This window comes from Lithobates pipiens, unplaced genomic scaffold (assembly GCF_037356315.1).
Source record: "Lithobates pipiens isolate NorthernLeopardFrog02 unplaced genomic scaffold, aLitPip1_a1.2 Scaffold_22, whole genome shotgun sequence".
Taxonomy (NCBI): Eukaryota; Metazoa; Chordata; class Amphibia; order Anura; family Ranidae; genus Lithobates; species Lithobates pipiens.
The window spans coordinates 262,216,314-262,232,311 of NW_027507784.1; positions in this window are offsets into that span (position 1 = coordinate 262,216,314).

Genomic DNA, 15,998 nt, shown 5'->3' on the forward strand with positions numbered 1-15,998 from the left:
TTTACTTTCTGCTATAGAACATATCCAATAAAAATATGTTAAAAATTGAATTTCTTCATCAGTTTAAGCTGAAATGTATTCTGCTATATGTTTTTAGTAAAAACAAAAACAATAAGCGTATATTGATTGGTTTGCACAAAGTTATCGCATCTACAAACTATGGGATATATAAAATGTAGAGGTTCCCTCGTGGGGTTTTTTTAGCAGCCAAAAAATTGTTCAAAGATTTGTAATTAAAATATTTTATTGTATCAAAAAGCTATTTGACAGTTACATAAGAGTTGTAAAAAATTGTGTTGACAAAAAAACTGCCGATCAAGATGAAAAACAGAAAATTGTACCATACTTACCGTAATTTTCTTTTCCTGGTGCCTATCCATGGCAGCATACCTGTGACAAGCTCCGCCTTGGCTCCTCCCTCAGGACTAGTGAATATTATAAAAGAAAAGGTTAGTACAACCCCCGCATTCTCGTTAATATAGAATACCGAGGGTGGGAATGTATGCTGCCATGGATAGGCACCAGGAAAAGAAAATTACGGTAAGTATGGTACAATTTTCTGTTTTCCTGGTGCCTCCATGGCAGCATACCTGTGACAAATAACTAGCTGAGACGGGTGGGATAATGCTTAGAGGTTTATTTAAAGAATTTATTATTTAGAAGAGGCGAAGGCCGAAGTGACTGCCTGTCTGCCAAACTCCACTGAGGAGAGAGCTCCTGGGTCCACCCTGTAATGTTTCAGGAATGTGTGTTGGGACGACCAGGTCGCTGCCCGACAAATAGTTTCGATCGACACATTCGCTCTTGCCGCTCAAGAGGCAGAAACCGCTCTTGTGGAGTGCGCCCTGACCGCTGAAGGGGTCTCTAGTCCCTTTGTCCTGTACACCTTGTGGATGAGTTTGACGATCCATGAGGCGATCGTTCTAGCTGATGCCTCCTTTCCTTTGTATTTTCCCCAGGGAATTATGAACAGTCTGATGGAGGCCCGGAATGAAGCTGTGGCTTGCAGATAGCATTTCAGAGTGGAGGCGATGTCTAATTCATGAAGAGCGACAGAGTCCTGTTCAGAAAATGTTGGGAGTGCCCAAGGTTCTGACATGCTCAAGGATGAAGCGACCTTGGGAATGAACCCTCGTACTGTTCTGAGTTCCACTCTATCTGGGTAAAATATAATGTGATCCTAATCTGCTCCCAAAGCTTGGAGCTCTGACACCCGTCTGCCAGAGGTTATGGCTATCAGAAAGGCTAATTTTAAGGTTAGATTCCAGAGCGATGCTGAGTTCGAAGGGGCAAAGGGTGGATTGGCTAAGGACTCCAGGATGACCGTAAGGTCCCAAGTGGGAAAAGATTGTTTGGTTGGTGGTCTGATCTTCCTGACGGCCTTAAAGAATTGGATTAACAATGGATCCTCCGCCCATCTTTTACTGGTTGTTGCTGAGATCGCTGATACCTGTACCTTCAATGTACCTAACGCAAGACCTAGGTCCAGGCCTGCCTGCAAGAACTCAAGAATTTGAGATGACGAAGGGGAACCTGGGTCACAGTTTCTGTCAAGCATGAAGGCCCTGAACTTGTTCCATACTTTATCGTATATGTTGTTCGTGGATGGTTTTCTCGCTTTGAGCAGGGTTGCGATCACTTTGTCGGAGCACCCCAGGGATTGGAACCTTTTCCTTTCAGTTGCCAGATGTGAAGATCCAGCCTGCGGGGATCTGGGTGGGTGTGAGATCCTTGCGACAGGAGGAGGGGTACTATTGGAACCTTGACTGGAGGACTGGTGCTCAGATCCATTGCCGTAGGGAACCAAGGCCTTCTTGGCCAGTATGGTAGAATCGCTATCACCGTCGATGTCTCCCTCACAAGTCTTGACAGGAACCTCGGTATGAGGGGCCGCGGAGGAAAAGCGTAGGCCCGATCGCATGCCCAAGGGGCTAAGAGGGCATCTGTTGCCTCCGCCTGGGGGTGCGGAAACCTCGAGATAAACATTCGAAGTTTGGTGTTGGATGCTGTCGTAAAGAGGTCTAGCTCGAGGGGCCCCCACTGGATCACTATCCAGTTGAAGATTTCCGGGTGTAAGGACCACTCGTTGGTATCTGCGAACCTGCGGGAAAGGCCGCCTGCCCTTGAGTTGAGATGGCCGGGCAGATAGACTGCCCTCAGGTCCTTCAGATTCCTTTCGGCCCAGAGGAATATGGGCTCCACCTCGTTCAGGAGAGATCTGCTGCGTGTTCCCCCTTGTCGGTGCACATAGGATACCGCGGCCCTGTTGTCCATCCTGAGGAGAACTGGTTTGCCCGAAATCTCGAACTCCAGGGCTAGCAGTGCAAGATAGGCCACTCTGAGCTCCAGGACATTGGACACCATGCCGGCTGCATTGAAGGACCATCTTCCTTGTACTGAGGTCTGGTTGGAATGTGCTCCCCAACCAGCTGCGCTGGCATCGGTAGTAATTATGATCCAGTCGACATGCCCTAGCGGGCGAGACTTCAGAAGCGTCTGTCTCTTCATCCACCAATGTAGACTCCTGAGCATCCGGGTCGTCAGGTGTATGGGTTGGGATAGATATCGTCTGTTCCACAGTCTTAAGAACTCCAGCTGAAAATGTCTCAAATGCCAGTGGGCCCAGGGGACCATAGGGATGCATGATGACATCCGACCTATCAGGCTCAAACAATTTGAGGCTGTCAGGTAGGATCTCGAGCTCACCTTCTTCATTTGTTGGACAATGGAAGATACCTTCTGAGGTGGGAGAGACACCGTTCCGTTCATTGTATTGAACAGGGCTCCCAGATAGACCATCTCTTGAGTCGGAGAGAGGAGACTTTTCTCGTGGTTTATCTTCCATCCAAAATCCACTAGTGTTGTCAACAGGATATTCCTGTGTTCCAATAACTGGGTTGGGTCCTTCGCCAGGAGTAGAAGGTCGTCCAGATAGTGATACACCCGGAGCCCCAATTCTCTCAGAGGTGCTATGATGGCAATCAGGGTCTTTGTAAAGACTCTTGGTGACGTGCAGAGGCCAAATGGAAGGCTCTGAAATTGGAGATGTACTTGCCCCACCGCGAATCTCAGGTATTTCTGGAACGTAGGGAGTATGGGTATGTGTAAGTAAGCGTCTTGCAGGTCTATTGACAACATCCAATCCCCTGGTTGGACTACACGAATAATTGTCTGTAGAGACTCCATCTTGAATTTTTCCAGAAAGATATAGCAATTTAGCCTCTTTAGGTCTATCACGGGTCTCCACCCTCCGTTTCTCTTGGGGACTAGAAACAGGGTGGAATAGAAACCTAAAAATCTCTCGGATGGAGGCACTGGAACTACTGCTCGTTGCTCCTGTAGGGAAAGAAGAAATTGCTTTAGAGCTTCCGCTTTTTGAGGAGATCTTGATACCCTTGTCGGGGAAAAAAAGTCCTTGGGAGGTTTGTCTAGAAAAGACCAGAAATGACCGTGTTTGACTGTTGCGACTACCCAAGGATCCCTGCATTTTTGAGAAACGTAGACTGTGTGCTTTTCCAGTTGTGCCTGAAGCCTTTCCCTTGTCTGGATTGTCGGTAGTCCCTATTTTTGGAGTATTGGAACCTTGGTGCGGATGATCTGAAACGTCTGGATCGCCTGTCTTGGGGAAGTAGGCCTGACTTTCCGCCAGTGACCCGAGAGATGGCCTTGTCAAGTTTTTCCCCGAACAAGGCTTTACCGTCAAAAGGTATCTTGCACCAATTTTGCTTCGAGGCAACGTCCGCTGCCCATGGTTTTAGCCACAGTGCCCTTTTGGCCATTACTGTGTGAAGCATTGCCCTTGCGGAGCAACGAATCGAGTCGATGGCGGCCTCCCCAATGAAGTCTGCTGAGAGCTTCAGCTCATCCAATGCCTTGATTATATCTTCTTTAGGGATATCCTGTTGGATTGCCGACTCTATATTATCTGTCCAGATGCGTAATGCGTTGGACACTGATGTCAGGGCTATTGCAGGTTTACAGGCATTTCCTGCCATCTGATAGGCCTTCTTAAGGTCGAGGTCCATCCTCCTGTCCAGAGGGTCCTTGAAGGAAGTTGAATCTTCTAGGGGCAAAGTGACATTCTTGGCCAGCCTTACCACTGCGGCATCTACCACCGGAGGGCCCTCCAGCATTTTGGAATCTGCCTCAGAGAGAGGGTATAATTTTCCCAATCGATTGGTGGAAAGTCTTTTGTCTGTCCTCCCCCATTCTTCCTCGATCACTTCCCTGATTTCCTCCATAAGAGGGAAGAAGGAGATCTGGCGCTTAAGGAAGGGGAAGTATGATTTGGACTTCCTGACCTCCATGTTGGAATCCTCCCAACCGATTGCTTGTTTGACAGCCTGCACATAAGGCTGGACCATGGCGAAGGCAAAGCCAGAGGCATCTGCATCATCTGAAGAATCCTCTGAAATGGCCATTTCGTCCTGATGCTTAGAGGAGGAGGGAGGGAATGGACGACCACTTCCACTCGTGGATGGTCCGGGAATGGAGGCCTCAGCCATCTGTTCCTGAGGAGGGGATGCCGGTTGTTGCATCGGCATTGTGGCGACCAATTCCGCAAGGGAGTCTTTTACTGCCTTTTTAAGGAGATCTGCCACTTGTAGGCCCTCAGACTCTCTGTCCGCTGCATAGTCTCTAAGGCAATCTCGACAAATCAGTTTATCCGGAAGCGGAGTGCCTCCGCAGGCCTGACATCTAGTAGGTCTAGGTCTCGGGGAGCGCAAATGACGGCGCCTCTTGGCTGAAGCTTTCCTGCCACTTCTGTAATGCCCATGTCTGGGCGACCTGTCCCTGCTGTGACAGGAATCATCATCATCATCTTCATATCGCCTTGAGGTCTTCTTAGACGTCTTCTGGCGTACAGGACTGAAATACAAAAAGTACCGTCCTCAGTGCACTCTTTTTTTTTTTTTTTTTAAACTTACCTGGGCGTAGGTCCTTACCTTGGGAGTAGAGTAGGATCTTGAGCGGGCGGCGAAAGGCTCATGTTAGGCGGCTTAGCAGAGGTAACGGCTAGGAAAGAGTCAGAGGAAAAGGCGTCAACCGGTCGTGCGCTGATTCACGAAGAAAAAAAGGGAATTTGCCTGCATAAGTAATGACTTCCCCCCCTTGTTACTGTGTGCTGTGGGTTTTTTTTTTTTTTTTTACACATACATTTTTTTTTTTTGGAGGCTCCGATGAATTTTTTTTAAAAATAATTTAATAAATTTATAAATCAATAAATTAATAAATTAATAAATTAATACACTTTTAATGAATAAGTTATTCCTTCAGAGCTATATATATATATATATATATTCGCATGCTCACATGTATAAGAAAACAAATGCATTAAGACATGCCTTACCTTAACAGGGGTGGGTATAGCCTGGAACTCTAGAGTGTAATTCTCTTGTTGACCACAGGCATTTCACTTGTGCTGCTGGGGAAATAAATAGGAGGAGGGAGAGTGATGGCACGCTTGAGCTCCTCCCCTGATGCTCTGATGGCAAAAAGAACCATTCGCCCTCAGTAAAAATGGCCGCCGAATCCTCCGACGCTACCGCGAATGCGCCGAACGTCGAGACTGGCCGTCGAAACATACGACCCGCCGGCGCATGCGCAGACGACGGCAGGAACGCTGATCTATAATAAAATAACACAGACTCGCCGCGCGCGGCCCCTAGTGAGTCTGAGGATGACAAACGCAAGTGGGAAGGGAAGGGGGACCTCCGAAAACTATGGGAGCCAGGGGAACCAGAGCGCAAGAGAGAGAGAGAGAAAAGACAGGTGAGACTGGAGAGGAAAAACAAATCTCAGGAACAGAGCAAAGCTGCCACCTCTGCTGCCATAGACTGGAGCCTGAACGCCCATACTGCAGGTAAAGCTCTTACTTAAGAGACAAACTGCTTGTCCCAAAAGATCCTACAGAAGGGACTTCCAACCTTATAAGCGCATTTAGCTGCCCAAGAGAAGGAACTGCGTCCGGGAGAGGCTTGAACCCGGACGGACGCTGCCGAATGCAGAAGGTAAGGACACCGACCAGGATTCACTGCCATGAGGTATGAGGAAAAAAAGGAGAATGCGGGGGTTGTACTAACCTTTTCTTTTATAATATTCACTAGTCCTGAGGGAGGAGCCAAGGCGGAGCTTGTCACAGGTATGCTGCCATGGAGGCACCAGGAAATATATTTATATGAAATTTTAGTAAAATTGCATTTTATTGCCAAAGAATAATCTTCCACATAGAACTCTTACGCGTTTGAACCCTTCTAATTGTGGTCTTCTTCAAGGGGGCATTTTATTCTATGCAGAAAAAAAATAATTATTTTATATTTTGATAATCATTTGATTTATTTTCCCATAGATTAAATTGCACAAAAAAAATGTATTTACCAATCAAGATGATGAAAAAGAGAAAAACATGTACTATATCCCAGAGATCTATTTTAAAAGCAGCTTATTCCAGCAATCCCAAAGACATGGGATATATTTAGGAACTTTTTTTTCACTTTTTGGGGATCAGTGACACCAATACAGTGATCAGTGCTAAAAAAAAGTCCTCGGGTGGACCAGTGCATTGGTTCCCACTGTGATTGGACATCGGCGGCGGGCGTGGGTCGTCGTCGGCACGCATGGATCAGCAGCAGCACGCGTTTCAGACCAGGAAGTGCAAATAACATACAGGTACATTGTTTTGCACAGAAGCAGTATATGTTCTGTGGGCGGTCCGGAAGTATTTAAAGTAGCACAGTGCCATATACCTTTCGGGGCTGAAGTGGTTAATGACAGTTCTGATCCCCAGCCTGCTTATGTTTCTAAACAATGTTTGTTAAAAAAAAAATAAAAAAAAATAAAAAAAACTTGTTCCACTATACTAATTATTATTATTATTATTATTATTCAAGATTTATATAGCACCAACAGTTTGCGCAGCGCTTTACAATATGAGGGCAGACAGTACACTTACAATACAAATCAATACAGGAGGGATCAGAGGGCCCTGCTCGTTAGAGCTTACAATCTAGAAGTCTAATGTCACCCCTGCTATCCAGTGATATAAACCCTTGGCCAATTACAATAAATGGCGACTATGCTCCACAATGACCAGAGTTGCCAACCATAAGTAAATTCACAGACAATTTGTAAAAATCCATGATTTTTACATCTGTCTCTGAATTTCCATTATGGACATGAAGTCCGCATTTCTGTAAAGAGCATTCATGGACAGATGTAAAAATCACGGAATTAACTGATGGTTGGCAACCCTGATGATGACAAACTCTACAATGATCCTCTCCCACCAATTGCAAATGATAGTTCTCTGGCCAGCTGCTGGATTTCAACAACCCAGGAATGCTGGCTGATATCACTGGCCACATATGGCCATCATCATATGTGGCCAATGACGTTACCAGAGATGCCTGCCAGCTTGTTTATAGTTTGAAACCAGCCAGCTGGCAACAGGAAGCTGTCATTATTTACTGGCAGCTGTAATACCACCTCTAAAATAATGAATTCTGGCTGCAGAACCTGGAGGTTGAGGCTGGCCGGCAAACTGGTCAAACCTAGACCCTTAGTTCCCCCATTCAGTAAACTTCAAACAGCTTGGGTTTGGGGTAAACTCATAGCTGACCTGAAGTTCATTCCAACTGGTAATCCAGTTTATGTGTTATTGACAAATACTATAAAGATTTCTAACTTTGCTTGAATTTCAATTTGAAAGTGTGAAATGTGATCTGGTTGGTATGAGATTGCTTCATTTCCATTTTATTAATAAACTGCAAGGTGTTAGAAAGCTAATGGCCTCTTGTATCCAATTTATTAATCTATTATATTAACAGACCCTTGCATCATTACTACAAGAATCTTCAAATGTTCCTTTTTGCCATTGACCAAATTAATAAAAATCCAACAATCCTGCCTAATGTGACCCTAGGATATCATCTTTATGACTCGTGTTCTGATCCCAGAAAAGCCATAAAAAGTGTTTTACAGATTTTATCCGGACCGGGAGAGACTATCCCAAATTATTCCTGCCGAGACCACCAGGAATTAGCTGGTTTTATTGGAGACCAGAGTTCAACCACAACCCTCCCTATAGCCCAGATATTATCTGTGTATAACCACGTGCAAGTAAGTATAATAACATGAATTATGTCTCAGGTCTGTCGTGTGTGAGGCTGTTCTGTCAGTCTGTCTTTATTTGAGTCTCATCTGTTCTGTGTCATCTGTTTTCTTTTTTGTTTCAATATTTCTTTATTGAGATTAGAATGTTGCCAGATCACCTCCTGCTCTCACTGTGGGGGGCCATGCCTGGTGATCCTGGGCTCCCTGGAAGAGCGCAAGAACCTATCAACCACCACATGTGCCCAAGGCTGCTGATAAAATGAAGGAAGATGTAGTGATACATTGTTATGCCCCCATACACACGGTCGGAAATTCAGACGGAAAAAGTCAGATTGGGTTATGTTGTTGGAAAATCCGATCGTGTGTGGGCTCTATCTGACTTTTTCTGTCGTAATTTTTGACGGAAAAAATTTGAGAGCTGGATCTAAAATTTTCCGACAACAAAATCTGATCTGACTTTTTCTGATCATGTGTAGAGAATTCCGACGCACAAAGTGCCACGCATGCTCAGAAAATTTTTGGAGACGAAAGCTATTGGCTACTGACCTCTAGGTAGTCCCTTCGTACATTTTGTACGTCACCTCGTTCCGAAAGATTGGATTTTCCAACAATTTTGTGTGACCGTGTGTATGCAAGACAAGTTTTGGTCAAAATCTGTCAGAAAAAATCAGACGAATTTTGTGGTCGGAATATCCGACCGTGTGTATGGGACATTAGACATATCAATTCCAGTAACAGGTAGTAAAAAACCATAACATATAATTGAGTATGAAGGGAAATATATTGATTGTAAGTGGCCTAGAGAAGGCCTTGGGGGGAGGAAAGAGAAGGAACAGAGGAGAGGGGAGGGGGAGTAGGGGATGAGAGGTTGGTATGATTTCTCTTAAAGCAGAGTTCCACCCATTTTCCAAACTTTGGCTGTGCTGCATGCCCTCAGCATATACTTTTCACAATGGCCGTTTTTTTTTTATGCTTGTAAATACCTTATTATTAGTTTATTCTCCACGACTTCCGCCTCTAATTGCCTAGGCAATTACTTCACTAGGCGATTCACAAGGGTTCCTGGGATAGCGTTGTCATGTATCCCAGGAGTCCTTGTGAATCGCCTATTGCCAAAATCTCGGGTTGTTTCCAGGCCGTTGCTACGGCAACGTGTCAGGAGGATGGAGTGCCGTGTGGGGACATTACTGGCATGCTGGGAATCCAGCACCTCCCAAAAATAGAAACCAGGGGGCTTCAGATGCCCACAGTGGACATGGCCCCTGCCAGCTTCCGAGATCAAGGTAGTCTCTTTATTTTAAGCTGAAATTAACCGGAATACACAATAGGCACTAGCTAAATGTGGCAGGTAAAGTTTAACAAATGACAGCTGCACTTAAAAAAAAATTATTAATTGGGGGACTGGAACTCCGCTTTAAGTGGGGTACAGAAACTACTTTGCCTACATAGTATGTTGCATATAGAGTAAGTATTATAGTATGTCAGATCATGTTAACGGGTTGGGGACATAATGAAATTGACTTTTTAAGTGCCATTTCTCAGTAGGAACCTCTAGGCTTAGGCATGATTAGCTCCAGGTGTGGTTCTGGGCCGATCATCATAGTAAGGTTTATCCAATTAGGTTTGGATGGAGCAGTTAGGATCTCCAAGCCATGGAGTCCAGTAGCGTTTCAATTTGGATATTAGTAGGTGAGCTCTAGAGAAGGATTTCTCATAGAAAGCATCTACGTTGAGAGTTAGAATAAGGGAAGTATAGTCGGGATTGGGTATCAAATTTTTCCAGCTGCAGGCGATAGTTAATCAGGCTGCTATGAAGATGTGTGTGATTATGGGTGGGGAGCTGGTTGGCCAGGAGTTCATGTCTAAGCCCAGTAAAACAGATTTAGGGTTAGATGAGCTCTGGTTCCCTGTAATAACAGTAATTAGCGAGAATACTCTGGACCAAAATTCTTGAATGATAGGGCAGTGCCCCCAGATATGGGTTCATGTACCTGGCTCCAGCATAGAGGAGAATGTTCTGGGTATATCTTTGCTAGTTTGGAGGGTGTGAAATACCAGTCATGCAGGAGTTTCTGAGAAGATTCCCAATGTGAAATGCAATGGGAGTATTTTAAAATTAATAGAGATGCTAGGAATGAGGAAGATGTAAAGGAGAGAGCACATTCCCAAGTACATAATGTGGTGTTTTTGGGTTTTGAAGAACCCGACGGTCAACGGCCAGTGCTGCATCTCTTTTATCTGTATTCGGCATTACATCTTCTATGTGAGACTTTGTTTGGAACCTTCTGCATCGTGTGTCCTCCTAATCTTACCTGTATTGGCTTTGCTTCTATTGTATTGGCTGTGCCTGTTTATGCATGGATTGCAGAAAGCCATGATATGGTATGAATGGGTCTTAAAGGAAGACAAACATGTAAATACATTTTTTACTTTTTTTAAAATATCTGATTGATGGATCACCTGAAGGTAGCAGCAATTATCTTCAGGCTGAAGGCTTTATTTTAGGAATAAATCCTTCAGCCTGCATATGATCACCCGTGTCCCAGTTGGTTACCAATTGTCCATTGGGACCCGTGCTGTCAGCGACATTGAAAGCTAGCAGCCCCACTAATGGTCCACTAGTGGCCCAGAAAGGTGGGGGGGTATTAATGCATACCCAGAATTATGTTTAAAATAATGGAGAGAGACCAGGGGACATCCCCTCCAGTAAATGAAGACAGACGTGACATTTATTACGTCCCCTCAGGGTTCAGCTGTCAATTTCCCTCGCCTCTGTGGCCAGGAAGGAAGCTGATGGACCACAATCTGTGCTCCATTCAACTCAGTGGAAGGAAGGGAAGAATTAATCAGGGGTCTAACAGATAGACATGTGCACTGCCAAAAAAGTAGTTCATTTTCATTTTCGTCTTATTGGTTTTTGTTTCTCTTTTGTTTTTTTGGGTCACTCGTTATGATCGAAATTTATTTTTCGAATAAATTTGTAAATTTGAAAATGCAAAAATTTGTGAATTTGAAAGCCAAAAATTCAGAAATTGGGATATTCTGAAAATGTTAACATTTGGAAATTTGAAATCTGAAAATTCGGAAATTTGAAAATTCAGAAATTTGAAAATTCAGAAATTTGAAAATTCAGAAATTTGAAAAATTGGAAATTCGTAAATAAGAAATAAAATCTGAAAATTTTAAACAATGAATATCCGAATATAAGAATGAAAATCTAAAAATCTGGCAATCTGGACATTCGTTATGATCGAAATTCATTCTTTTGAAAACATTCGTAAATTCGAAAATGCAAAAATTCGGGAATACGAAAATTCTGAAATTCAAAAATGTGGAATCCTGTGTTGTGGGGGCACTCGGTAGGAGGGAGGGGCCAGGAGAGCCAAAGAGGGACACAAGAAGAGGAGGATCGTGGTTGCTCTGTGCAAAACCATTACACGGAGCAGGTAAGTATTACATGTTTATTATTTTTAGACAAAAAAAAATGAGACTTTAGTATCTCTTTAAGTAATACCGTTTGGGATTCAGTGATGAATATGCAGTGAATGTTTGGTGTATATGTAGTACATGTGGCGTTTACCACTTAATACACAGGCCCTTAGAATCTCATGAAATTTCTTGGCTCAATGTTGAAACACCTCTCCCTGTGTTTTAGGTCAGTTACGGGGCAACAGATAATTCTTTGAATGACAGAGCTGCTTTTCCCAATTTTTACCGCACAGTCCAAGATGACTTTATGATTTATTGTTATGTATCAGAACTTATGAGACATTTTGGATGGACTTGGGTCGGAATAATATCATCTGGCGATGAGAGTGGGGAGAAAGAGTCAACTTGGTTATTACGATTTCTGTCACGTCTACAAATTTGTGTGGCCTTTCTAATAAGAACTGGTATCAATGTATTTACTGAAAGTCGTGATTTGGAAAGTGTGTATAGCACCGTTGAGAAATCATCGGTAAAGGTGATCATACTCTGTGGAACATATCATGATGCCATGTTTCAATCCTCAATGAGAAGATTATTCAGGGAAGTAACATTCATCCTTCCACCCAATTGGGCCTCACATATTGCTCTTATAGAAAAGTATCCAGAAATTTTAAATTGTAGCTTATCCTTGAATTTTTGGTCTGAAGCTGATAGGAATTTTAAGAATTTTGTTGATGGTGGTTTCCATCCAATGATCCGCCCAAAAGACAAGTTACTTGAAAATCTGTGGCTGACAACTCTTTTCTGCTTGTCAGGGAACAAAAAAAAAGATACTTTATATAAAAATATTTATCATATTTCTCTTCACAATTGTACCGGTCTGGAATATTTACCAGACTCTGGAGATTATTCATCGGACAGAAACTCAGACCCCGTATACCGTGCGGTGGAACTCATAGTCTATGCTCAGCATGCTCTGCACTCATCTCAAAATAATTTTTGTCTTACAGGTGATGATGACACATGCAAACACAAGGTGAGTCAAATGCATTGGAAGAGGGTTATTCATTTACATGGGGGAGGGGCAGTATCTGGGGGCCCCTTATTTTTAAAGGGGGCTTCCAAATTCCAATATGCTCCCTGCCCTCAGACCCCCATTACCTCAATGCCAGGGTTGTGAGGAAGGGGCCATTGTCCCTATAAACATGAGGACACGGTGCTTTGCCAGGGAGTACCCCCATATTGAAAGCACATGGTCTGGAATGGTTGAGGGAGGGGGGCTCCACACTCCCCCACCTTTTCCTGGCCACAAACGTGGCCAAATATATAGTATAGACCTTTATTAGAATCTGTAAGGGACATTTAACAATGAGTCTTCCAGATTCCAAGGTGCTTTGCCACACGGTACCCCTATGTTGAGGGCACATGCTGTGGAATGGTTCAGGGAGGGCAACACTCCTCCTCCCCCTTTTCCAAATATATAGATTAGACTTTTATTAGAATCTGTGACATGTAACAATGAGTCTTCCAGATTCCAATAACACCCCTGCCCTCAGACCCTCACTGCCATCAAGCCAGGGGTGTAAGGAAGAAGCCCTTATCCTTATCAACATGAGGACAAGGTTCTTTGCCAGGGGGTACCCCTATGTTAAGGGTGCATGGTGTGGAATGGTTCAGGGAGGGGGGCGCCACACTCCTCCCCCCTTTTCCAAATATATAGATTAGTCTTTTATTAGAATTAGTAAGTAACATGTAACAATGAGTCTTCCAGATTCCAATAACGCCCCCACCCTCAGACCCCCACTATCACCAAGCCAGGGTTATGGAGAAGAGGCTCGTGCCCTCATCAACATGTGGACAAGGTGCTTTGCTAGGAGGAATCCCCATTTTCAACTCTCTTTTCCTGGCCACAGATGTGGGCAAAAATATATATTAGAATCTTGGAATACCCCTAGAGGTGGACTTTTAAGGCACTTTGAATCAATATCAGATTTTTGAAAATACAAAAGTTTTTTTATTGAAAAGATTAAAAAATTATTACATAAAACAAAGAGTACATAAATAGATCTCCTTCTTCAGGGAGTATATGCATTGATAATGAATAATCTATTGAAATGGAAAGTTACATATATGTTAGAGAGAAATTCCCATATTTAAGAGTGCATATATGTAGTGTATTTACTGATACTTTACTTACATGTTTATAACAGTGTGTTAGGTACACATTCCATCAGAATATATGATTAAAAACACGGCAGGAGGCCAGGAAAACTATTATTTCTGATGGATGTCTTGCCCCCCTGAAGCCTTTAGATGTGATCACTCCGACAATAGAGGCCAAAATAGCCAGCAAGATGTTATAATAGGACCAGGTACCCTGTATGTAGGCCGGTAAGAGCTAAAAAAGCTCCCAACCCGAGAGATACACTGGGGCAAAGCAACGAGTCCTAAATAAGAAAAAAATAATAAAAAAAATAAAAAGTAAAAAATAGATAATAGCCAAAGTATTTTTTTTTTAATTTTTCCCATCATGTGGGGAAAAAAAAAAGGATTATATATAAATAAATTAAACAATTAATATTTTAATCAAAAGTCCTCATACCTGGGAGCCAATGAATACTTTCGAAGGTGATATTACCGCATAAAGAGAGCACCTAAAAGGGTTTGCAATATCCAAGTTAAAAAGTATATATTTCTTTTTTTCAGTAAATATCATGTAAGAGTATATGACTGATTCCATAATAAGGCATCAGCAATACATTCAAACTGATATATTTTTGGTGTGTGGATATTCTATTGTGTCTCGAACCAAACGGTACTACTGAAGGGGCCCGCTATAATCTAATAAAATACATTAGAGCAACGGGAACAAATAGAGATTGTATTAATAAAGTTTCAAAGTCCCCAATAATTATAAGTATATTATGTTTTATTCCTAAATATCATTAATGTTTAAATTTAATTTTATATATGGAATTTAAATGAAATTCTGAGTACCCCCAGTTAAATAAATGTATTTTGTTTATTTTTAAATTTAAATAGGTTGAGATTGACCAAATATTTAACATAATCAGAGCAAGTACTTCTTATAATATTGGGAAAAAAAACAAAAAAAAAAAAACACCAAAGTCTAAAACTTACTTTAATGCAATGCAAGTATACGTCCGTCCGCCACAGAATCCAGCAACAAACTGTGAAGGATGCCGAGCGAACGGAGGTTCTAGTGCTCTTGTAGTACTCCCTGCCCTATCAGCTGGTGCATGCGCAGGCACGTCGGAATGAGGGCCACGCCCACTTCACCCACCAACACGAGAGGCTTCTCCCGCCAGACTACGCATGTCCAGCGGGAGTACCTAAGGGGAAACAGTCACTGATGATGTATGTGATTGTGTTTCCCTACATTGCCACCACAGGCTAGATAGCCTGGGTGCCTTAGTGTGCCGGGCGCTGCCTCGAGAGACCCAACCCACTAGAACACAAGGGTCATAATCAGCGGGCAAAGGCACAGATGGAATATTGTATCAAAATATATATTAGGCTTTTATTAGAATCCTTAAGCTACATGTAATAATGAGTCTCCACACTATAGAAGTCATCTGGGCTTTTTTCTCAAACAATAGGTGCTGGAACTCAACCACGACCCCTCAAAACCCCTCCACCCACTCACACCCTCCAAATGACATGAAATAGTGGGTGTGGTCAGTCAAATTTCACGAACAGTAGGAGGGTCTTAAAGGGGCATTAAATACCAGGATTGCATTACATGCAGAATGCAAAGTTCAGGGGGTTACACACAGAGAGCAGAGCTGTCGCTTGTAAACACAGAAACTGGACTTCTGTGTTAACAAGTGCTTGTGTGAGCAGCCCCCCTAAGTCAGCCCTGGAATGTTCTACTGGCAGGTAATCTAGGTAAGGAGCTTTGTAACTTTGCAATAGATTCACAAAAATAAAAATGCGTTGAGCCTGGCTCTTTGTATACTTTAGCAGCAGGACCCAAAGATTTCATTAAGATGATCCTCATCCTCTGTTTTACTATAGGGCAATCAAGTAAACAACGCTAAAGTAAACGATAAAGTATGGACACTTTTGAATAAGTATTGTTCTTTGCGCTACTGTGATTGTGTAGAATGACACTATATTGATTTTCAACTCTTGTTTAATTGATGAATTGTACATACCACACAAAACCACAAGTAATTAACGAGTGACCCTAGATGTAAAAAACCTTCAGGGCCAGCGAGACCCATCAAAAAAAAAAAAAAAACAATTACATACTAATAAGAAAAGTGCAACAGCATGCTGAAAGATTCAGGAAAAAGTGCATCATGAAAAATGGACAAAAATGGCAAAATGGACATAGATAGTTACCCTGGACACATGCAGACCAAAGGCAATCTAGAGTGATACAGCCGGATCTAACCACATAGGAAGGTGACTGGATATGGGGTGCACCTGGC